The sequence below is a fragment of the Palaemon carinicauda genome, chromosome 24, assembly GCF_036898095.1.
Source record: "Palaemon carinicauda isolate YSFRI2023 chromosome 24, ASM3689809v2, whole genome shotgun sequence".
In the NCBI taxonomy this organism is placed as follows: Eukaryota; Metazoa; Arthropoda; class Malacostraca; order Decapoda; family Palaemonidae; genus Palaemon; species Palaemon carinicauda.
The window spans coordinates 70,228,040-70,254,631 of NC_090748.1; the positions used below are offsets into that span (position 1 = coordinate 70,228,040).

At 36.8% G+C, this 26,592-nt stretch overlaps 1 long non-coding RNA gene across 1 annotated transcript in view; it reads left to right on the forward strand.

Moving 5' to 3' along the window:
* Positions 1-26,592, forward strand: part of LOC137618149 (uncharacterized) — a 168,174-nt gene that overhangs the window by 131,892 nt on the left and 9,690 nt on the right. The window contains exon 2 of the long non-coding RNA XR_011039734.1: positions 24,333-24,794. This is a non-coding gene — a long non-coding RNA (uncharacterized lncRNA). The remainder of the gene's footprint in view (positions 1-24,332; positions 24,795-26,592) is intronic.

Consider the following 26,592-nt stretch of genomic DNA (forward strand, 5'->3'; position numbering starts at 1 on the left):
GAACCCTATTGCCTTTAAGGCACAGAATGTGGATAAGGACCAGCTTCATGTGTTCTGGCGATCCAACTCGAAGGCCTGGGTCACTAGGCAGTTCTTTGTCCAATGGGTTAACCAAGTTTTCGGTCCTTCTGTGAAGAAGTATCTTCATGAGCAGAAATTGCCTTTAAAGTGCCTGCTATGCCTTGACAATGCACCCGCTCACCCCCCCCGGACTTGAAGATGATATCTTCGATGAATTCAAGTTCATAAAGGTGCTGTATCTTCCACCGAATACCACCTCTATCCTCGAGCCCATGGACCAGCAAGTCATCTCAAATTTCAAGAAGCTCTACACCAAGCACCTATTCAAGCAGTGCTTTAATGTCACGCAAAGCACAAACTTAACTTTGTGTGAATTTTGGTAAAGCCACTTTAACATCGTGCACTGCTTGAAGATCATAGATCAGGCTTAGGTGGGAGTAACTCGACGGACACTGAATTCTGCCTGGAAGAAGCTGTGGCCTGATGCAGTTTCTCCCCGAGATTTCGAGGGTTTTGACCCCGAATCTGATCTCGTGGTGGGTGCAGCGGAAGACGTAGAGGAAATCGTCTCACTTGGCAAGTCCATGGGTCTGGAGGCCGACGCAGATGACATCACGGAACTCGTCGCCGAACATCACGACGAACTTACCACAGAGGAGCTCAAGGAACTCCATGCTATGTCTGAGCACATGAGTGATGACGAGGAAGGGATCGAGGAGGTAGAACATGTGTTAGGTTCGGCGCAAATAAAAGAGATGTTAGGAAAATATCAAGATGTGGTCGACTTCATCGACAAATACCTTCCAAAAAAATTGCAGGTTTGTCGTGAAGTTGCGCAGTTCGATGATGTTTGCCTATCTCATTTTTGAAACATTCTGAAAAGCCGTACCAAGCAACTTTCTATCGCTAGCTTCTTTAAAAAAACTACAAAGCGAACTCGTGATGAAGAGGAAGGAAGTGGTTCAAAGAAAACGGCAAAGGGTGAAAGAAAGTGAAACTAAGAAAACGGCAGTGTGTGAAGAGAAAAAAATTAAATCAATTTTAAGTGGAGAGAGTGATAGTGATTAAAATTAATCATCAAAAAGCAAAAAAGAAAATGTAAAAAAAAATATAAAATAAAAAATTAAAAAAAGATAAATAAGCTAAGTTAGGTTAAAGTTCACTTAGTGTAAGTTAGAATAAGTTACGGTAGTGTACGTTTATCGTAGTCACCCTCTCTACCTCCTCGCCACCCGTCCATCTCCTCTCTGCGTAGCAAGACCAATACCTGCGCTGGACTTTCTAAGGTAAAGTGACGCTAAAAACCCGTTTCTTATTTATTATTTCTTGATCATTATTCTTTTTTACATGTCTATTATCTAATTTAGAGTGCATATTGTCATGTGTAATTATGTGTAGTAATTTATTAAGGAGTTATCATATGTTTTTGGGCTCAACCACGGATTAATCCTATTTCAATGTATTATGGGAAAATTCGTTTCTACATCCGAACATTTTCTACATCCGAAGTCGGTTGTGGAACGGATTAAATTCGTATATAGAGGTACCACTATATATATATATATATATATATATATATATATATATATATATATATATATATATATATATATCTATCTTTGTGTCAGTCCAAACCCGCAATCTTTATTATTTCCTCAATCCATCGTCTTTTCTTCCTTGCCCTGCTTCTTTTGCAATCTCGTGGGATTCATTCTATCTTAATGTCAATCTATTGTCTGTCATTCTCATTATACGTCCTGCCTATGTTCATTTATTTTTTTTTACATTTTAGAATATCCTCTACTTTAGTTTGCTCTCGTATCCATGTTGCCCTTTTTCTGTGTCTTAATGTTAATCCCATCATTATTCTTTCCATAAATCTTTGAGTTGTAGCTAGCTTATATTCTAATGCTTTAGTAAGGCTTTTAGGTTTCTAATGCAAGTTGATACTGGTAGGACCCTCTGATTGAATACTTTTCTTTTCAGAAAGTGACATTTTACATTTCATAATTCTATTTTGTTAACCAAATTCTCTCAATCCCATGTTTATCCTTCTTTTAATTTGTCTCGTGTTCTTGGGAAACACTTACTGTCTGTCGTAATAACTATATTCATTAACGATATCTAGAGGCTCATCCTTAACTCTTATTTGTTGTCTCTACATTTTCACTCAACCTTATTGTTGCTTTAGTCATATTCATTCTCAGAGTAACATTTCTGCTTTCTCTATCCAAATCTGTTTGCATCTTTTGCAATTCCTCCCATGATTCACTAAACGCAACTATGTCATCTGCAAATCTTAAATTGTTAAGTTATTCCCCATTAATGTTATTCCTACATTTTCCAAATCTAAATTCAAAAGAACTTTTTTTTCCCTCTCATGCCTATTGACGTATGGGCCTCGGTTAGATTTTGCCAGTCGTCTCTATCATCATCTACTTCATGCTTCATAGTCCTCAGCCATATAGGCCTGGGTCTTTCAACTCTTCTAGTGCCTTGCGGGGTCCAGTTAAAGTTTGGTGAACTTATCTCTCTTGAGGAGTGCGAAGAGCATGCATAAACCATCTCCATCTACCCCTCACCATGATCTCATCCACATATGGCATTCAAATGATCTCTCTTACAGTTTCATTTCTAATCTTGTCCTGCCTTCCCAATATCTTTCTAAGGACTTTTTTCTGAAATCTATAAAATCTGTTGGGTATGTTTTATTGTCCTAAGACAACTCATGTCCTTACAGTAACACCGATCTCACTAAACTGATATGTAGCCTTCATTTTTATATGTAATTTCAGGTGATTTTATTTCTAAATTAAAATTAACCTAGCCATTGTCTGTTTTGCCTTTTTCAATTTTTCATTAAACTCAAATTCTAAAGATCCTATATTAGCGGTCATATTTCCTAAATATTTAAATGATTCCACCTCATTAATCCTTTCTCCTTCCAATGATATTTCATCTTCCATGGCATATTCCGTTCTCGTCATCTGTCTTTCTTCTATTCATCTTGAGCCCAACCTCATGTGATAGTTCATGCATTCTGATAAGCAAGCTTTGCTAGTCCTGTGGTATTTTTTAATAAGGACAGCGTCATCAGCATACTCCAGGTCTGCTAATTTCCTGTTACCAATGTAGTCCAAAATTTTTCCACCATCCCCAACGGTTTTATGCATTACAAAATCCACAAGGAGAGTAAACAACATAGGTGATAACACATTCCCATGGAGTACTCCACTCTTCTCTGGAAATTAATTTGATAGGAAGGCTTTTTCAGCCCACAAATGCCATCAAAAGTGGATTTCTATATTCTACACATTGCTGTACCACGTCTCAAAATGAAAATTTGGGCAGTACCACTTCTATCTTTATAAATCCTGCTTGTTCATCTCTCAGCTTTTCATGAATCATTGCCTCCAGTCTCTTTAGAATGAGTATACTATATATTTTCAGGACTACTGACGTAAGTGTGATGCCTCTGTAATTATTGCAATCTATCAGTATTTTTTTCTATTTTTGCTATTTTCACCAACACTCCCAGCTCCCATTCATCAGGTTTTGCCTCTTAGCTCCGCATTCTACAGAATAATCTTGTAAGTATTCTGGGAGTCACTTCATTTTCAGTCAATATCGTCTCAGCAGTTATTCCATCGTATCCAGAGGCTTTCCATCTCTTTAGTATTTTTAATGATAGCTTTGACTTCAAATATACTGAATTCATTCATGGGCACATCAAGGTCTTCCTTAGATTTAGGTATATCAATCAAATTATTCCCTTTATATCTCCTATTCATGACCTCGCAACATTGTTCCATCCAACGTTGTCTTTCTTCATCTTCTGTTGTTATAACAGTCCATCTCTCTTTTTGATGGGTATATGCTTCTTTTTTTTTTGCCCCAGTAGAGACTTCATTAATAATTCTGTGAGCAATTCTTACAACATAGCCACTCCCTGAATTCATAGCTATGTCAGCCTCATCTGTGCTCCTGTTCTGAATATTCTCTAAAGGTCATTCCTGGCTTTTCTTTTGACTTCACTATCAATACTGAAATACTAAGCATATTCTAATTTCCTCGAAAGCTTTCAACAATTAATATCTGTCTTTGTCTCCTTTTTATAGTATCCAAAGTATCATTTGATATCCATGGCTTTCTCCTTGTAACTGCATGTCTCAAACTTCACTACCAACGGAATGATATGTGTTGTAAATATCACACCATTCTTCCTTAATTGTCTGCTCTTTGTCTCTTAAAGTCTTTAAGACTGCAAATCGATTCCTATATTCATTTGTAAAGGTTGTTCTATTTTCATCTTCTAGAAGCTTAGTTGTATCAAACCTAGGTATTCTATCTACCTTTCTGCTGCATGCTTTCCGTTTTAATTTCAGTGTGACAATGAGGAGTTGGTAATCACTTCCAATATCTGCACCTCTATAGCTCCTTGCATTTCTCAGCGTCGTCGTCCTCTCTTTATTAATGGCATATTCCTTGAACAACTTTAGTGACCCATCAAATGTTGCCTTGTCATTTAAGAGAGTGATATTATTCCAAGTGTGGCCAGTTGTGGCTAATCAGGTCGTCAAATCAGAAAAACAAAAAAATTCCAACTTGCAGGAAATGTTTTTATGTTGGACAGGCTGACATTAGTCTCTATAGTTTATATACGAAAGATCTGTTTTAATGTTATTACTGTTCTTAAAATATTTTATTTTACTTGTTCATTACTTCTCATATAGTTTATTCATTTTCGTATTTCCTTTCCTCACTGGCTATTTTTCCCAATTGGAGCCCTTGGGCTTATAGCATCCTGCTTTTCCAAGTAGGGTCCTAGCTTAATTAGCCTTCATCGTCGTCGTCCTTGTGCTGGACGAGAGTAGCTTCAATAACCAGATTGTTTGTTGACCCAAAACTTATAAAGTATGCCCCATTTCCACTGGCAATGTCGCTAAGACTTTAAACATCTGTCACATTCTGTATACCTTGATTATTCCTTCCAACTATAGCATTGAAGTCACCAATCAATTTTCTTATCTCTGGGATCTCATCTATTACGCTGCAGTTCTTCATAGTATATATATATATATTATATATATATATATATATATATATATATATATATATATATATATATGTATATATATACATATATATATATATATATATATATATATATATATATATATATATATATATATATATACAAAATATATATATATATATATATATATATATATATATATATATGTATATATATACATATATATATTCAGTATATGTATATATATACTCGCTCTATTTGTGTGATTACCTTTCTTTTAATTTGTACTGTTAATTATAGGTTATAGACTGCTCACCCATAGTCCTCAGTCATTTGATGACTCACAATGATGAGTAACAAAGCTATACTCATCATCTATATCTGCCACTCTATTGGAATGAAATTGAAATTTGTAGTGACCTTAAGAGATGAGGTTCATTTTTCATTTAGGGTGAATTTTCTCCCACTAATTGGTGCACTGCTCATAACTAATTATCCCCAAACTTGCAAAACAAAATATGGGAACACTAACCTATTGACACTTAATTGGGCAGCAGTTATAGGTTAGGTTGATTTTTGTAACCATGGTAGTAGCCTCAGTAAGTAGACTGGCCTGAGATATGTAACTGTCGTTGGCTCATCCGTTATTTGAAGGCCTTTCCATTTCCAAGGGTTCACAAGCTCCACACTAAGAGCTCCTCTGCTTTTTGATGTGGTACATTAGAATTCCAGGCCATTGCCGCAGCAGAATAGTTCAGGTTTTATCATATACTACATATAAACTACTATTAAATCTAAGTTGACTGAGCTAGAGAAGATAGTGTCTGCAAAAGGAGAAAGTTGAAAGCAAATTTGAACAAAACTAAGATAAGCAAGTAAATGCAATAGATGATAGAAAGATGAAAGCCAAAGGGCAAGTTACAAAATAAGAAAAGCGCTAAAGTTACCGGGGTGTATGCAAAAGTTTGCTAGGAGACTTGGGCTGCCATCGAAGCCAAAGTGGGAGTATATGAAAGTATTGTTGAGAAAACTTTTAGTTATGAAAGAAATTTATAGATTCTGAATGTGAAAGATAAAAGCTTGAAGCTTCTTAGATGATCTGTTTGTTCAGTATTATGCAAGCTGTTGTGGTAGTTACAATGGCTGGAAAGGAAGAAAGGGAAAGGTATCGTCAAAATTTTATTTTCTATTATATTATCACTTAGAGGAGTTGTGGGATATTCGGAGTGAACATTTCATGAAAAGAGATATGAAACAAACAGCATATGAAAAATTATTGAAAGTACATAAGAAAATCAATATTGGTGCAAGTGTTGAAGATATAAAGAAGAAAATTAAATAAGTTGCAAAGAGTCTTTCATCGGTAGATATGTTTTTCCTGTTAATTATATTCTTAGTTGTATAAGGTCTCAACATCTCTGAACCTGTAATTTTTATCTCATTTAACAGGTTTAAATAACTGTCGTTGCCCCGCTGTTTGCGGTCATTTTCTCTTTTACTAGAAAGCCAAAATAATAGCAATACATGCTTTCACATTATTCTCCATTTTAGCAACAACCTCTCGATGTCGGCCACTGTTTGAGCTTGTCTTTATTGTACTAATAGTAAAAAAATGATGGCAATATTTTACTTGACTAATAATTTCGTGTGAATTCCCCTAAAGGGTTTGTGATAGTGTGCTACTGCCATGTCCCCAGCCTCATTGTTTTGTCAAGATTCACGGGCCCCTTGGCAATCGTGAAAAGATGTGTTTCAAGTACATTCAGCATTGCAACTGCAGAGGTATAGAGGCTTATTGTATTTGGTCATGATTAGAAAGGTTTTCCAAAGAAACAGCAAGATACTGCCCAAGAAGAACACCAGAAAGCTAAAAAAAGAAGGAAAATTAGATGCTGAAAGGCAGAGAGAAAGGTTGAAAACTTAGCTTACGAAGAGAGTTAAACACGAAGAGAAAACTGGGGGTGAAAACTATAGAAAAGTCTGAAAGACAAAGTACTTTTGAAAAGAAAGCACAACAGGAAGTAAATGCAGAGACTGAAGGGCAGAGAGAAGAGGCTCAAAGACAGGAAAAAATGGGAAGAGACAAGACTTATGAAGAGAAGTGCAATAGGAAGTAAATGCAGAAGCTGAAAGAGCTTATGAAAAGAAAGGGAAGTTGGAGGAAAATACAGAGGTTGAAAGGAAGAGGGCTTATGAAGAAAAAGTGCAACTGAAAGCAAATGCAGAGACTAAAAGACAGAGAGCTTATGCTAAGGAAGTGCAATAGGAAACAAATGCAGAGGCTGAAAGACAGAGAGCTTATGAAGATAAAGTGATATAAGAAGCAATTGCAAAGGCTGAAAGAGGGAAAGCTTATGAAAACAATTTCAACAGGAAGGAAATGGAGAGGCTGGAAGACATAGAGCTTATGAAGAGAAAGTGCAATAGGAAACAAATGCAAAGGCTGAAACACAGAAAATGCTGAACGACAGAGGAAATGGTGAAAGACAGATGCCAATATAAAAAGAAAGTGCAACAGGAATCAAATGTATTGTTAGAAAACACAGAGATGATGAAAAGAATGTGCAATAGGAACCAAATGCAAAGGCTGAAAGAGGGAGAGCTTGTGCTGAGAAAGTGCAATACGAAGCAAATGCAGAAGCTGAAAGACAGAGCTTATGAAGAGAAAGTGCAATAGGAAGCAAATACAGAGACTGAAAGACGGAGATCTCAGGCTGAGAAATTGCAATAGGAAGCAAATGCAGAGGCTGAAAGACGGAGATCTTAGGCTGAGAAATTGCAATGGGAGGCAAAGACAAAAGCTGAAAGACAGCTTATGAAGAGAAAGTGCAATAGGAAGAAAGAGACTGAAAGATGGAGAGCTTATGCTAATTAAGTGCAGTAGGAAGCAATTGCAGAGGCTAAAAAATGGAGTGCTTATGAAGGGAAAGTGTAATAGGAAGCAAATACAGAAGCTAAAAGAAGGAGAGCTTATTAAGAGAAAGTTCAACAGGAAGCAAATGCAGAGGCTGAAAGACGGAAAGCATATGTGGAGAAAGTGCAACAGGAAATAGATGCAGAGACTGAAAAATGAAGAGCTTATGAAGAGAAAGTTCAATAGGAAGCCAATGTAGAAGCTGAAAGAAGGAGACCTTATGAGGAGAAAGTGCAAAAGGAAGCGAATGCAGAAGCTGAAAGACGGAGAGCTTATGAAGAGAAAGTGCAATAAGAAGCAAATTCAGAGGCTGAAAGAAGGAGAGATTATGAAGAGGAAAGTGCTACAAAAAGCAAATATAGAGGCTGAAGCACAGGAAATTCTGAAAGACAGAGAGCTTATGAATAAGAAGTGCAATTGGAGGCCAATGCAAAGACTAAAAAAAAGAACAGAAAATGCTGAAAGATAGAGGAAATGGTGAAAGAGAGAGCTTATGAAAAGAAAGTGCAACAGAAATTAAATGTATAGGCTAAATGACGAATAGCTTATGAAGAGAAGTCCAATAGGAAGCAAATGCTGAGGCTGAAATACAGAAATCTTCAGAAGAGAAAGTGCAAAAGGAAGCAAATGCCGAGGCTAAAAGATGGAGAGCTTATGGAGAGAGCACAATATGAAGCAAATGCGGAGGTTGAAAGACAAAAAGCCTAAGAAGAGAAAGTGCAAAAGGTAGCAAATGTAGAGGCTAAAAGACGGAGAGCTTATGGAGAGAAAGTCCAATAGGAAGAAAATGCAAAGGCGGAAAGACAGAGAAAATGCTGAAAGACAGAGGAAATAGTGAAAGACAGAGAGCTCATGAAAAGAAAGGGCAACAGGAAACAAATGTACAGGCTGACAGACGAAAAGCTTAGGAAGAGAAAGGGCAATAGGAAGCAAATTCAGAGGCTGAAAGACTGAGAGCTTATGGAGGGAAAGTTCAATAGGAAGCCAATGCAGAGGCTGAAAGACAGATAAAATGCTGAAAGATAGAGGAAATGGTGAAAGATAGAGAGCTTAGGAAAAGAAAGTGCAACGGGAAGCAAATGTACAGGCTGAAAGACGAAGAGCTTATGAAGAGGAAGTGCAACAGGAAGCAAATGTAGATGCTGAAAGGCGTAGAGACTGTGAAAAGTCAGACCAATAGGAAGCAAATGCAGAGGCTGAAAGACGGAGAAAATTCTAGAAGACAGAGGAAATGGTGAAAGACAGGGAGCTTATGAAAATTAAGTGCAACAGGAAGCAAATGTATAGGCTGAAAGACGAAGAGCTTATGAAGAAAACGTGCAATTGGAAGCAAATGCAGAGGCTGAAAGATGGAGGAAATGCTGAAAGACTGGGGAAATGGTGAATATAGAGAGTTTATGAAAAGAAAGTGCAACAAGAAGCAAATTTATAGGCTGAGAGACAGCTTATGATGAAGAAGTGCATCAGGAAGTAAATGCATAGGTGTTAAGACAGAAAGGCTATGTGAATAAAGTGCAACAAAAATCAAATGCCGAGGCTGAAATATGGTGAGCTTATGAAGAGAAAGTTTAATAGGAAGTAAATGCAGAGGGTAAAAGACGGAGACCTTATGAAGAGAAAATGATATAGAAAGAGAGCTTATGAAAAGCGCAATTGGAGGTAAATGAAGGGGTTGAACGACAGAGAAAAAGATGAAAGACGGAGAGCTTTTGAAAGATAGTGTAAAAGAAGCAAATGTATATGCTGAAAGATCAAGAACTTATGAAGAGAAAGTGCAATAGAAAGTAAATGCATAGGCTAAAAGATAGAGCTTATGCTTGGAAAGCACAATAGGAAGAAAATGTATTGGCTGAAATACGGAGTTTATGAAGAGAAAGTTCAATATAAAACAAAGGGAGAGGCTGAAAGACAGACTGCTTATGAAGAGCAAGTGCAATAGGAAGCAAATTCAGAGGGTGAAAGACAGAGCTTATGGAGAGAAAGTCTAATACGAAGCAAATGCAGAGGCTGAAAAGCAGAGAGCATATAATATGAAGTCTAATAAATAGATAATGCAGAAGCTGAAAGATGGGGAGCTTATGAAGAGATAGTGCAGTTGGAAGGAAATGCAGAGGCTGAAAGATGGAAAGCTTATGAAGAGATAGTGCAGTTGGAAGGAAATGCAGAGGCTGAAAGATGGAGAGCTTATGAAGAGAAAGTGCAACAGAAAGCAAATGCTGAGGCTGAAAAACAGAGAGCTAATGAAGAGAACGTGCAATAGGAAGTAAATGCAGAGACTGAAAGATGGAGAGCTTCTGAAGAAAAAGTGTAATAGGAAGCAAATGCAGAAGCTTAAAGACATAGAGATTATGAAGTGAAATTGCAACAGGAAGCAGATGTATATGCTAAAAGACAGTGAGCTTATGAAAAGAAAGTGTAACAGGAATAGGGTTGCCAGACGTCTCGATTTTGCGGGACGTCCCGAATTTGATCATTTTGCCCTGTGTCCCGGACAAGATCCTAACGGGGCACCCTTTTGTCCCGCAATTAGTTCATCACAGAAATATATAAATGATTAGAAAAAATATCAACAAATTAAAATCCTTACCTCATGATATAATGTAAAATGGGGATTTTTTGTTGAAATTACAATGATGAAAATATAAACTGAGTAACCAAAACATGTTACTAAAAGTTTACTGTGTTCACATAAAGCTGCCAATCACGTTTGCAGCTTGTTAAATTAGTTTGCGCCAGGTGAGTGCTGACTACTGAGTGGTAACACACAGTGACAGCAGACAGTTGTATTTCAACTCTGCAGTCGAGAGTGCCGTTACTACTTGCTACGGCTTACTTTTTTCATCTTTAAAGCTAATTCCATCTAGCTCAAGTTGTCAAGACGTAAATGTAAATTTCGTGATGAATATTCCAGCTAGTGGACATTTATTAAACAAAGAAGAAATTGGTTTAAAGCAGCCTGTGGTTTATGCCATTACAATTTCAGTATTGAACATGGCGGGATGAATATCACGAGACACATTGATTCGGTAAATAACAAGAAAAAAGCATTTCCTCCACTTCAAAATATGAAAAAACAACAAACTTTTTGGTCAAGAAAAACACATAAGAATAAAATAAGTGCAGCAGAAGTAACCATGGCCTTTTATACTGTTTGCCATCATCAATCATTCAGTTCAAACGATTGTACAAATGTACTCCTACCAATAGTATTCCCTGATTCTAAAGTGCAAGCAAAATTTTCAAGTGCTAGGACAAAGTTCTGCAATAATTAAAAACGTTGTGGCTCCACATAGCGTACCATTGCCGAAGTTGTTAAAGATATAAATAACTCTTCTTTTTATGGCATATCTACAGATGCAAGTAACCATAAGGCTAAAAAAAAACTTCCGTTGTGCAATATTTTTTGCGGAAGAATGGTCTGAGAAAAGAATTATTGCGAGTAAAATACCTTCCAAATGAGACCTTTGAAACATTAGCAATCTTCTGCAGAGAGAAATTATTGAGTTGGGGCTGGATGTGAAGAAATGTGTAGCTTTTGTTGAAGGAAACACTAATATTGATTTTGGTGGACGTTTGCGTAAAGGCACAAATAACGTCTATTCAAAATTCAAAGAGAGCAGGAATAAATCGATGGAAGGTGTAGGATGCCCAACCCATATTCTGCACAACGCTGATCATACTGCTGCTAGTGTCCTGTCTATAGATGCTGAAGTAATCTTTGTTAAACTGTTTTCTTACTTTAGCATTTACACAATTCGAACTGAGAAGCTGAAAGAATTATGCGGGTTTGTTGGTGTTCAATATGCATAATTTCTCTCACATTTAACAACTCGTTGATTTTCTTTGAGAGATTCCAAAGATTATTTAAAGCACTGAAATCTTTCTTTGCTTCTGAAGAAATAGATCCCCCAAATTTTTTAAAATTGTTTCAACAAGCCACTGAGCGAAGCCTATCTATATTTTATTCACAGTCTTGAGTATGTTTTAGCAGTAGGATTATGAAGATGGAAAATAGAGAAAACAAAATTATTGAAGTGCTTGGCTGCTTAGAAGTACTCATGGCTGTTATAAAGGTAAGAATGGATGAAAATTTTATCTCTGTCATTGTTAAGGGTTGCCTTAATGATAACGATGTCACATCTCAAGAGATGAAGAAATTCCAACCTGAGGCGGATGACTACTGCATCACTTGCCATGACTATCTTGAGAAATTTGTTTTATCTTTAGAAAGTTTTGATGTCTTACCAGGGATGTTATTAGATGTATTTCCAGTATGGGAACAGATACAACCTTCTTGTTTAGTGTTAAAAGACGAAGGTGTAAAAATTGACGCCAACGTGCTTTTCTGCCAGTGGTCATTAAAGGTTAAAATTATACTAAATGGTGTGAGTATACTGATATGATTGAATGATTTTCGTTATATAGCGCTGAATGGCCTTTGATGCCCCAGTGCTTGGCTTAATGCCTAAATCCTATATTCAATTCAATCCAACTATTAAGAACCTCCTTGATCAACAAATGCAGAACAAACATAATGAATGGATGACCGATATGTGTCATGAAAGATGGTTTTCTATCCTTCAGTATCTATTTATTATTCCTGCTCATAATGCAGATGTGGAGCGTCTTTTTTATGATGACTGCTCAGTGGACAGAACAGAGAAATAACTTGGATGTGTCAACTATAGTCGCTATTTTGCAGCGTAAATGGAATATAAATTGCCATTGCAAAGAATTTTACAGACAGGTAATAGGGAATAAGGACCTTCAGAAAAAGGCTGTCATCTGAGAAATAGAATTAAAAGTTCATGTATTATTTCTGTGTTTATGAATTCCGTATTGTCTTCATTTTTTTCGTATGAAAAAGTTGATTTGTTTCTTAAATATTGATTACTACTTTTCCAAGTTAGTCTCGTTTTCTGTAGTTTCTTTATTGTAATTTGCATTAATTATTAATTTTCTTAGTTTTTTCTTCATATCCCATTAAAATACTTGCTTGTTTTTCTGTACGTCTCTATATTTTTATATGTTGATCTGGGTGTGTGTATATACTATATAAGTATAAATTTATATATAGATATAGGGATTATAGGCTGAAAATTGAGAGATTTTGGAGTGTACCGGATTGCTTATCTTGAAATCTGGCAACCCTAAACAGGAAGCAAATGCAGAGGCTGAATGGTGGAGAGCTTATGAAGATATGCTATAATACCAAGGGCTCCAACAGGGAAAAATAGCCTAGCAAGTAAAGGAAACAAGGATATAATTAAAATACAAGAGAGACTGAGAGCTTATGAAGAGAAATTGCAACAGGAAGCAAATGTATAGGTTGAAAGATGGAGAGCTTATGAAAAGAAAGTGTAACAGGAAGCAAATACAGAGGATGAAGGATGGAGAGCTTATAAAGAGATGTTATAACCCCAAGGTCTCCAACGGGGAAAATAGCTTAATAAGGAAAGGAAACAAGGATATAAATAAACTACAAGACTTGTAATGAACAATTAAAATAAAATATTTTAAGAACGTTAAATTAGATCTATATATGAAATAAAAACTTCAAAAAAAAAAAAAAAAACATGAGGAAGGAAGAGAAATAAGATATAATGGTTTGCTCGAGAATACTCTCAAGTAAGAGAACTCTAACCCAAGGGAGTGGTAGACCATGGTGTAGAGGCCATGGTACTAACCTAGACTAGATTACAATGGTTTGATTTTGGAGTGCACTTATCCTAGAAGATCTGCTTACCATAGCCTAAAGAGGCGCAGAATGATTTGGTAATCTCTGTGTTTTCATGTGTCTGAGGACAGAGAAGAATGTGGAAAAATGTTGATGAGCTGTAACCAGAGTGAGGGATTCAATGAAGTACTGTCTAGCAGTCAAAGGACCCAAGAACTCTCTACCGGTAGTATCTGTATGGGTTGCTTATTTTCTGGCCAATCTACTACCTACTGTAAAAGCTTAAAGACTGGAAACTTATGAAGAGAAAGTGCAACAGAAAGCAGATGCCAAGGCTGAAAAACAGACGTAATACTAAAAGACAGAAAGTCTATAAATAGAAAGTGCAACAGGAAGCAAATACCAAGGCTGAAAGACAGAGATCTTATGCAGAAAAAATGCAACAGGAAGAAAGCTTAGAGGCTGAAAGACAGAGAAAAATCTGAAAAACAGAAAGCTTATGGAGAAAAAAGTGCAACATGAAACAAATGTATAAGTTGGATGACAGAGAGAAGAGATTGAAAACCCAAGGAAAGTATAACAGAACATAGATCTTATAAATAGTAAGTGCAACAGGAATCAAATTCGGAAAGGGAAAGACAGAGAAGTTGAAACACTAAGTTTATGAAGAGAAATTTCAACAGGAAGAAACTGTAGAGGTTGAATGACAGAGATTAGAGGCTGAAAGACAAATGAAAGATTAAAAAGTGTAACAGGAAGCAAATGCAGAGAGGGAAAGACAGAGAAGTTGAAACTTAGAGAGCTTATGAAGAAAAAGTACAACAGTAAGCAAATGCAGTGGCTGGAAGACAGCGAGAAAAGGCTGAAAGACAGAGCTTATGAAGAGAAAGTTCAACGGGAAGTAAATGTAGAGGCTGAAAGACAGAGATAATAAAGAGAAGTTCAATAGGAAGCAAATGCTGAGGCTGACTGATAGAGGGAAGAGGCAGAATAACAGAGGTTTGAAGAGAAAGTTCATCAGGAAGTAAATTTAACATTTGATTTATTTTTAACCAGGATTGTAGCATGGATGGTAATAATCCTGGTAATTAAAGTTTTCCAATCCGTTTGACCGACAGATAAAAGAAGGGACGACAGAACAAAATAGAAAGGAACCTCATTAGTAATATTTGATTAATTGAACAAGGCATTAGGAAATGTACCAATCTCATGCTTGCCAGACATCAATAATTCTTTTATCATGGTGGCAGATGCATCGAATGAAGGACTAGGATACTCCTGTGTGGATGTTTTGATACAGACACACGACATGCCACTTTCTTACATGTAAAGATAGAAGATCTGGATGTAAGGAATTGCAAGTGGCTCCATAGAACTCCAGAAATACAAGTTTTGAGTGGATAGCATTCTGGGAAAGCACGGCAATGGTCCAGAGTACCTCAGAAGGGGAACACGAAGAAAGAATATTGTGATATTTTTGTTTAACAGATGTGTGTTGTCAAAGAATATATTATGACACTGAATAGTTCCCCTATAGCATTGTGTTCTCTGTTACCAATATAAAGAGAAACCATTTTGTCTTTATAGAATATTTTGATTTTGGAAGAGTTTGGTAAAACTGTCTCCAGTTTTTCCTTTTTATATGTTAGTTTTGAAAAGGTGATTTATATTGAGAAATATATACGTGTAGGATAGAATAATTCCTATTTGAATTTTATTAACACTGTGTAGTAAAGAATGTGTACCTAAAATGGTTGCATTCCAGTGTGTTCCTCCAATATTGAAGCTTGACTGCATTTTAAAAAAAGTAATGACTATATATCGTATTCTTTATTAAAACATGCCTATCAAAGTAGTTTACTGTTTTAATCATTGTGATAGTAGTCCTTGGGCCGAGACCCCAAATTTCACATATTGGTACCACCCGGGATGAATAATTCTCTTGGGTATTTTTGACTTGCTATATGACTCTAGTTTATGTTTTGATGTGATACCTTGGCATACTGGCAGCTTAATAGTGCTTATCACCATTTTTGTGAGGGTACCCTAGAGTTGTAAAATGTTCGCCGCACTTTCGTTATGATTTTCTTTCATTATCAGGTAATAATAACTTGGCTAATTCTTATTAAAAAATAACAAAATAAACCATCATATGAAAGATAATTCAATGATCTTTTTAATTTGGAAGGTGCAGATATCTGTTTTTGAACATTTCTACAACAATTGACAAACGAATACTACAATCGATATTTCACGATAAAGATGTAATGTTGTGACAACAATAGTTTTTGACACATTCATTCAAATTCAAACAAAGTTTGAACATCCAAATAAAACGTACATATTTTATATAATGGTTGACCTTAGTGGAATAGCATGTATTTAACATCTCATACAAAAATCATTAAGTCGTTCACAAAACTAGTTCAATAGTTACGGTCAGGCCAGAACATATTATATTTGTGGAATGCAGGCTGAATATTGCTGACAGAATTGACACATAATTGATATTGTAGGCTTATATTTTGATTGATTTTCAGCAATTGTGTTGTGTGCATAATTGTAAGAAATAATAAAATAATGACATCATTAGCATATGGTCACATCTGTAACAGAAAAAAGTTACCTATCATCACTTTCGTCAGAGTCCGTCAGCTCCATTTGGTGGTGTTCTTCATTATGTTCCGCAGCCTGGTTCTCACAAGTTTGGAGCCTGCACATCTTTGTGCATTTTAGACCATTGCTGAGACATGAACAATTTTCCAATTTGCACGAGCGCGCGCACTTGCAGGAAAGCATCTCCAAGTCAGCATCAGGTGCAGGTGAGCCCTGCATCCATTCAATCGACATTTTGCCATCTTCGTCAGTTGTCCTTCCATTGTTCTCTGGGGTGGGAACAACAGGTTTGTTCTGCAGAGACCTCCTCCAAATGGCTGCTTGGAAGTTGGCACGTTTGACATGCATAAAGAGGGAGTCTTCACAAGGAGGCAATTAACTGGATTAGATATCTCCATGTCTGGCACAGAATAGCTGATAACGAAGTTGGTTCACTTTTGTGGTGCTGGTGGAAGGCAGGTAGATACGGCAGGCAATCTCTTGCACCTTTTCGAAGAGCTCTGGTAATATGTCCCATGATTGTCCCAGCTGAGTAAACATGTCCTGGTAGGTCTTGCTTGACTTCAACAGCTTCAAAGCAGTTAATTTACCCCAACCAGCAAATGCACTGGCAGTGTCACAGCCAGTGAATGCGTGCATACCAAGTAATGTATCACAAACACTCTCCCAGAACTTGACTTAGCATGGTGATATCACGGAACCTGGTGCGATTTTATTGTTCCACACTTTTGGAACATGTGATATTGAATGCTTCTGCAAAACCTTAGGCACACAACAAGAACATCTTTCTTCTGCAGTGACAACAATGGCTTTGTGATCACCAGACTCTGCTGCATGAAGAGCATGAATTAGCTGACATGTGTTGGCTTCTTCGTGTAAAGATTTCAGTTCCCTGACCTCTTGCCACCAATCCTTGGTAATTTTAAAGCACAGTTGCTCACATGTAACAAATAGTTCCTTGTCCTTGAGTGTCTCCCTGTGTTTTTGACCTTTCCATTCTTCAACAAGGAACTTGATAAGACTTGCTTTGTTTGAAGAGCTGGAGAAAAGTTTCCTCCACTGTTGTATGTTATGTCCAGGAGCAATATTTCTTAATTGTATCCCCGTGGAAGTCTCCCTTCTGGCCCTTTCTGCAGCTTTGATGGAAGATACCTTGTACACATCAAAGAAAACATCAATATGACTGCTTTGAGCTCCTTCGTAGAGAACATGATTTAGAGCCCTTTCAGCCAACTGTGAGAAAGTCTTGTCATTCCCTTTCAATTTCTGAACTAGGCTCATTCATCAATGATGGTTGCTGAAGGTTGCTGAATGACTTCTGATGGGGAAATGTTTTTCTCCAACTCCTTTGCTAGGGCTGCTTTGTTGGTTCGACGAAGTGATCCATCAAAACTGGCAAGTGACCATGGAAGTGGTCCTAAGGGGTGAGCCAAAACATCACTCATATGCAGGTCTCTGCTTTCTGCCACAAGGATCATCCGGCTGAACAATTTCCTGTCAGCGCTGAGGACCACTTTACAATTTCCTGTCAGCGTTGAGGACCACTTCTTTGCCATGACGTTGGTTGATTGCTCTTGATTTTTTCCTATATCAGAGAATGTTTTCAGCTTGTTCTTTGATATCTTATCATGAAACTGCACAGTAGGAGAATCTGAATGCAGACGTTCCTCCTTGAAGGTTTGGTAGCACTTTTCTCCTATCTTGCGACCATCCATAACATCACATGTCACGTCCGATGGTGCAACAGTAGCAGTTGACAGACTAACCAGCTCAGCCTGAGGAGGAGATCCAACTGTTCTTCATTATTAGGACAATGGATAGGACATCTGACTCCTCTCTTTTCACTCTTGACATCTGTAAGTCTGGATGACTGAAGTCAAATTCACGCTGACTTCATATCTCTCAGTTGCCTCAGGTACCCACTGCGATACTCTGATGTCAGATAGTATTTCGTGACAGAGCCAGATTTTAGACTGAAACCTTTTATGCCTCCCGCTGTCTGGGTGTGTCTATTTACAGTTTCCTATATTGCCTGATCCACAGGAACATGTCCAAATGGATTTTGTTTGCCAATCTAAACCGAGAAGCCCCCTTGCATGAAGTGGTCATGCACATCAGAATTTTCTATGGGTAGCTGAAACCTTGAAGCATAGTAATAGGTGAGGAAACGGGAATAATTTACCTTTTCATAGGCAAAGCACTATGGTATCATCTCTTGGATGGCAGCAAGATGTAGCATCCAGTTGCCTTCTCTGGAAGCTCGAATTAAACCAAGCAGGATTTCTGTCATGTCAATGTAAGACATCCAGAAAGCTGAAAGGCCTTGTCCATCTCTAAGGAAATCCAAATATTTGTGGAACAGCTGCAGAATGTGCGCGCATGATTCATTTTCAAGCACTTCTTGGAAAGATTCTTGGCTAGCACTGCTATGGAATGTGGCGATACACTGCAGAGTTTCTTCGATGTGATGAAGTTCCCCTATATGGTTTTCCTCCACCCAAGAAAGAAAATCTTTTCAGGCAAGCCTTAACAGTGCTTCGTACATAAGCTTGTGTAGTCTGACTGCTCTATTGTAATTGCGACCTTCCATCACTCTAGACACAGACCCTTCTGCAATAACTCCAGATTCAACACATAGATCCCTAAGCCCAGCATCCTGGACTCGCTTGCCTATGATGGAGAGGAAATTGCAAATCGTGTGGAAGACACCCATCCTGATTATGATATTTTTTAATTTCTCGTGTTTCCATGTAATCTCAACAGGTTTAGCATACAGCGCTTGATCGGAGACGCAGACGATTTTGTTTAGTTATAATGATTGCATGATTCTCAGTGTCTGTTGCAGAACTTCATTCACAGTGGACATCGCTGTTGCTGGAACATTGATTATGGGTAGGTAGCTCAAAATGTCATGAGTCACTGTGATATTATTGCGGATCTTGATGTTGAATCCAGTCCAGCCACTGACGATCTGGTTGTCGGGGTCTGACATTCTGGTCAGGAACCAGATGTGGTTTTTAGTTTTAGCATCGTGGACCACTTTCTTGGTGTTTGGCTCCGTTTGATTTTTTGGTGGCAAAGCACGCTGTCCAACATTGTATGCTGGTAGGAGCAATGGGGGTGGATTAATGCTTCTTTTCTTCGACCTGGCCACTACTGGCAGTACTTTCTGTGGCATTGAACCTGTAAGCTTGGACTGGACAGCAATGCCATTGTCTCTATGAGAAGTCCCTGATCCACTCAGAGTTTCTTCGAGACGATCAATATTGTCCCATGCGAGCGTTGTGAACACACATGGGTTGAGATCTGTTGGAAGTAGAGAGTTGTTTGTGGTATTTTTAAATTTCTGAATGGGAATAAGCTACACTGACCAAGACGATTTAGAATTCGAATTATTTCTGTGTTTCCTGTGAGAGACTTAACAGCAAATGGAAGAAGAACATGCTTTGGTGGTTTTATCTTGCCAATGGTAACTGCAAACACCAGGTCACTGCCAAATGATGCAGCAAGGTGCTGGACCCGCTCAGAGAGATTTGTGTGTTCATTCTCTCCAGTTAGCACTGTAAACAGAAATCGTGTGATAGATTTAGGAATGACGTTTTTCTGTGTATCAGGAGGCCACATGTCACTGACATCTTGCTTCTTAATGTCATTCCGTAGCTTCATTGCTGCCGCTCGTAGGATATTGCCAGAGTTGGTTGCCCAAGCATTCTCCAGATCTTTTTGTAATTTGTAGGCATGCTTGACAGTGTCATCCATTGACAGCGTATATGGGTAGACCAGAAGCTTCCCTTTCTCATCAGAGATAATATGCAGCAATTCTCCCAAATTACATTTGAGTTTGCGACGAACGTGTTTCTTAGTTGAGGGCCTAATGTTGGGGACACCACAAGACAGCATGGACCTCTCGAGTCAGCAGGCAAGATCTGTCAAAGGAACAATCTTAGGTCTCGGCATGATATAACAGGAAAGTTCATCATAAGCTGTTCTTTCTGCTTTTTTGTACACTGCCTGCTCATCATCCTCATGTATTTCTACGACATCAGACCTGGCAGAGGATTCACTTTTGTGTACTGCTTGTAGCATGATACATGATAATGGCCCTCTGCTGCTACAAGTCCTCTGTTTAGCAATGCAAGGATTCTGTTGTCTAATTTTCTGCTTGCTGCATCACAGATGCTGGCATCCGCACGAAGTTCAGTACATTTTGTGAGAGCTTCCCTAGTGTTCTGTCCTCTCAGGTATTGGCTTGACTTGTTCAGAATATACATATTTGTTCATATTCTTTTAATGTTGTTGGTCCCTCTCTGGACGATTTTCTTGAGCTCGATTGTTCAGGTTCACAACTTGTGCCTTTTGAAAGGATAGAGTTGAGAAGTTTTTCATTGTAAAGATACTACGGCATTTGCGATGATAATGTGTATGTGGTATCTGTCCTTCTTCTAGGCTCTTGGCTACATCCAAAATCTCTGTATGTTGTCTGATCTCTCCAGCTCTCAACAGGGTTCTCCGAGAATTTAGATCTTGTGGTGAAACCAAGGCATCAGACTCATCATTAGAGCAGTGAATGATGCAGTTGGTGGATGGCTGCGTCTTTGGCAGTGTTGCTTTTCCAGATTCACTAAATGAAGCCATCTTGTGCGTACCCAGTATTCAGTATTGTATCACAGAAGCGACCTGCAATATACAAATTGCAGAAATTGTTTAAGGAATTGGAATATAAATTTTTCACTCATAGAAAAATAAAATCTTACATAATTATAATAAAATAATAATGCAAAATCAGCCCAGGCTTCAAGACATCTCTATCATAAATAAAGAATGAAAAAGACCATTTTATTAATTAGTGTATTTATTCGTGTATTAATTAGTTAGCCTTGATTACAGTTAATTAAGCTGAACAAAACACAATTAGTATGATAGGAACTTACATAACGAACGCTGTGATGAATCCATATTTGCAACGCCATCTAAACTGCTGAAAACTAAACTTACGACTACGACTTATTTAACTGTTTTCCACAAAAACCTAGAAGAGAATACACAATATCATGTCCAAACCAATTAAAGTCAACACTTAACATGTTCCAATCGTGTATATGGCACTGGTTGTACACAATATCTCTCAAAGTTAAAATTTTGTAAACCAATAGGTCTCGAACACAACTTCTCATCATTTATAGCAATTTATAGTAAAAACAGAATTTAAAAAAAGTTATTAAGCCGCCAATATGAAAAAGTTATCACATTTAAATAACCTCATATTTAGCTTATCAACTTGTCTGTACCACTTTTGTTTATTCACCCCAGGTGGTACCAATATCTGGTCTGGCCCAAGGACTATAGTATGATAATTGTGTTGTTTCCCCTTAGTTTTCTGTCATGTCCTTACAATTCTGTCATGTCTGTCATGTCTTTACAAAGAGACATCTGGAATCCTATGCTTTTTTATTTTATTTTCTGTAACACGTGTAATATTGAATAATATATCAAATGAAAATAATGTAATAATGATTTTAAATTTAGGGTTAGAACTACAGTAGACTTATTCTGTTCTAGTAGAGATTAAGGGATAAAAAAAATGAGATTTGTAAAAGGGTATGTCACATAACCTTATATTAGATAAATGTACATGGGTAAGGCAATCCTAGTCATTGATTAAAGTGAGATTTAACATGCTCAGCATAAAAGTAAATTTCATGGGAAAATACTTAGATGGTGTTTGAGACTTGTGCAAAGAAGTAACAAAAAAACAATTATTTCCATAAATTAAGAAACCAGGATATAATACTGGAGATGTTGAAAAATCCTAACAGAAAGCTGGTGGAATATAATACCAGAGGCAGAGGTAGTATCCCTTATATTGAGTTAGAACTGATAAGAGCAAATCTTTAGATTTTCTTCAAGATTGTTGTTTATTGGTTGCAGGAAAAGTTCAATTATAGAGCTTATTCTAAGGTGAGAATCTTTGCACCTACTGTATCCATTAGTAATAGAATGCTGACAAACGTGTCTTTCGGAGTAAGCATTTAAGAACCAAAAACCCTACAAAATACAATTGGGTTTGTAATTGTTTCAGTCACATGAGGCTGGACAGTTATGTGTGAATATAGTGTACTTATGTAAGATATATATAAATGTATGCAAAAATATGTACAGTAATATGTTTTCTACAAAATGCAAAGGTGACTGAAATTTTCTGATGCACTTGAAATTATATGAATTTATTTTTGTAAACTCAGTTTTCAAGAAATTTCAGAATTTTACAAAATGGTTTGAAATGATGAAACGTTTTCGTATTCTCAATGGTGTGGATTGTATCATAAAATCCAACAGCGTCTTTATGGAGTGGAATTTAGAGTCATCACTCTATTCACACACAGGTTTCGGGTGATTATTTCACTATTTAGATAAAGAAAGAAGGCATTTATCTTATTGTTATTTCAGAGAAAACTTGTGTTAAATCATCTTCAAACGTTACTGCAAATAAACTTTTTATGTTTATTGGTACAAAGAGTGTTTTATTTATTCACAAACAAATATAGGATCACTGGGCACTGTTACCTCTGAGAATATTATATCATCTTCATAAACATATTGTGACAGTAAAAAGAACTTTCAGTATTTTTATGCTATAAGAATGGTATGGCTCTTGATATTTTGTTGGATGTATCTGCTTTAGAAATTTCATGATATCATATAATGATCTTGTTCTCCAAATTGTAAATTGTATTAGAGGTGTTCCGAAGCTCTTATGAATTCTCCTGTCTTGTAAAGTCGCAAGTCTAGAATCGACAGTCACCTTCTATTGAAATCGCATATGATCCCTTCAGGAACTTTAGACCAAGAAATAAATATTTTGTATTTTTTTTTTAAACTTTGACCACATCACTATTGTTAAAAAGAAGAATAATTTTTACCCTTCTTTAAAACCTACGCCATGCTATTCGTATTCCTTTGTTTAGTGGAAGTCATAAATGTTACATCAAAGACAACGCGAGTTTATTGTCCTTGAAATTTTGGCTACATGCAAAAGATAAAATTTAATTTCAGTGGTACTAAGGAGTTTGCATATGGATATTAATTACTTTGAAACCATACACATGTGTGTGGATATATATATATATATATATATATATATATATTATATCTATATATTATATTTATCTATATATATATATATATATATATATATATATATATATACACATATATATCATATATATATTTATTATATTTATATATATATATATATATATATATAATTATATTTATATTCATATATATATATATATTTATATTTATATATTTATATTTATATATATATATATTTATATTTATATATATTTATATATGTTTATATTTATATACATTTATATTTACAGATATATATATATATATATTCATATTATATTATAATATATATAACATATATTATATTTATATATATATATATATTATATATATGTATATATATATATATATATTATATTTATATATACATTATATATATTATATTAGATATTATATCATATATATATTATATATGTATATATATTATATTTGTATATATATATATATATATATATATATATATATATATATATATATATATATATATATATAAAATCACCAGCCATCCCTAGTCCACTGCAGAACAAAACCTCAGACGTGTCCTTCCATTTGCATCTTTTTTTATGGCCTTCCTATAGTCCAGGAGCATTAACTCAAATATGGCTTTAGCCCCAAACAAATATATAACAAGCTGAAATATTTAGGAAGTGCTCAGGAAACCTTGTCACGTGACATACTAAAAGTCCCCAAGAATCCCGACGAGGACTTTGAGAAGTTCAAGATGTCGTCGAAAATGGCTAACGATATATTTTTCCACATCTCAGGCTGTAGCCAAGATAAAAACGAACATGAATTGTGAAAATATAGGTTTTCAGACACAAGAATGTAATCGAAAGCATCATTTTTATGATGGAATGAGTATTTATCATGAAATAAGAAAAATTATTTACTGAGTGACGAGAGAGATATTAAATTTAATTTTGTCTTCTTTTCAGAGATAGAGATGGATGTTTGCCTCATCTGCAATAAGATATGTATAACAGATTGTGTACAAGTTGGTCCTAAGGGCGGCAAGTCTCCTGTAACAGCCATTATGGAACAACAGGATAGACTTCATCGAGACCTGGACATGCAGGAGCCACTTAAGGTCCACATTGTCTTCAGGAAGGCATACACTAGGGAATCCTTAATCTAGTCACAGAAGAGGAAGTCTGAGGAACCACCAGCATAACCAGAAGTGGAGCTACCGACCCTCGGATCGCAAACTCTACTATTTCACATCAGAGAACAAACCTACTACTTGACATCACAATGCATTGTCTCTTCTGTTCTGAGCCATTGACAACAAGTAGCAGACTTATCACAAAAGGACACTCCCCTCTAGACAAAACCTATTGGACAGGGCTAGAGGGGGAAATGATGAGTGGGGCGAGTTTGTTGCCGAAAGACTGATAGAGGTATATTATTACTATTATTATTATTATTATTATTATTACTTGCAAAGGTACAACCCTAGTTGGAAAAGCAGAATGCTATAAGCCCAGGGGTTCCAACAGGGAAAATAGCCCAGTGAGGAAAGGAAACAAGGAAAAATAAAATATCTTAAGAAGAGTAACATCAAAATAAATATATCCTATATAAACTATAAAAAACTTCAACAAAACAAGAGGAAGAGAATTTGGATAGAATAGTGTGCCCGAGTGTACCCTCAAGCAAGAGAATTCTAACCCAAGACAGTGGCAGACCATAGTACAGAGAATATGGCACTACCCAAGACTAGAGAACAAAGGTTTGATTTTGGAGTGTCCTTCTCCTAGAAGAGTTGCTTATCATAGCTAAAGAGTCTCTTCTACCATTTCCAAGAGGAAAGTGGCCACTGAACAATTACAGTCCAGTAGTTAACCCCTTGAGAGAAGATGAATTGTTTGGCAATTTCAGTGTTGACAAGTGTAAGAGGACAGAGGAAAATATGTAAAGAATAGGCCAGACTATTTGGTGTGTGTGTGTGTGTGTGTGTGTGTGTGTGTGTGTGTGTGTGTGTGTGTGTAGGCAAAGGGGAAAATGAACCGTAACCAGAGAGAAGTATCCAATGTAGGACTGTCTGGGCAGTCAAAAGACCCCCATAACTCTCTAGCGGTAGTATCTCAACTGGTGGCTGGTGCCCTGGCCAACCTACTACTACTATACCCTGACTTGGTCACTGCTGAGGCCAAATATCACCGTAACTCTGCTCAAGATTTCTCATTAATTCTGCAACACAGAAATTGGTTTGCAAGCCACCTGATGCTCAGAGGCAAGTTGCCTTCGATGAGCTGTGTGGCTTTCTGGACGAAAATGAATAATGTCAGTATGCTGTATCTGACGGCATGAAGTTCATGGAGACATACATGAATGGTGAAGAAGACTTCACCCTACAGTACTACAAAAAGAAGCTAAAAGAAAGGTATCGACGACAAAATTGAATATCGTTAGCTTCCGGGACTCAGCTCACCGCATACTTCGAGATAATTGGACGGTAGAGCAACTGACAAAGCACGAGAAAAGGAGAGGATAATTGAAATGGCAGCCTTAATCATTTGAGATGGGGGATGACATTTGCATATCTGTATTTGACCTCAGTGAGTATCTAACTTTGGATGATACCAAAAATGTTTTGTCTATGATCCTGGGTCTCTGAATCTCTTTCTGTACAAACTCTTGAACCCAAAAGGCAAAAATGCCAGTGTAGTGAGCATGCGCTGCATTACTGTAGCCCATTCTGTCATTTCTGCCTGCAAAAGGTGCAAGAAGCAGGTGAAAGCTTCCTCCTGAAGCTCTATGGTATATCTGACTGTGCGTCAATGTTCCGCTACATTGCCTACAAAATGTCAGTCACCAGATCATCACTGCCCTCTTCCTTCTAACTAGCAAATTTGCCTCCAACAAGTGCAACAAGTTCATTCCGAACATACTCACTGTTCAAGAAGGGATGGGAAGGCCTTTACAGCCACAGCCTGGGATGGAAACTGGATGGTATCTTCACTCCAGTTGAAACTGACTGTCCCATTGCTCCAGATACTATGCTCAACATGATCTTTGGTGGCTGTAAAGCAAATGGCTGTGGAGCCTCGTGTGGCTGTAGGAAGGTGGGAGTGCACTATTCTGCCTTGTGTACTAAGTGCAGTGGTCAAACCTTCAACAGTGTAGCATCAATGCCATCCTTCCTTGAAGATGAATAAGACACTGGTAATGAATTTTCAACTACACCATGGGGAA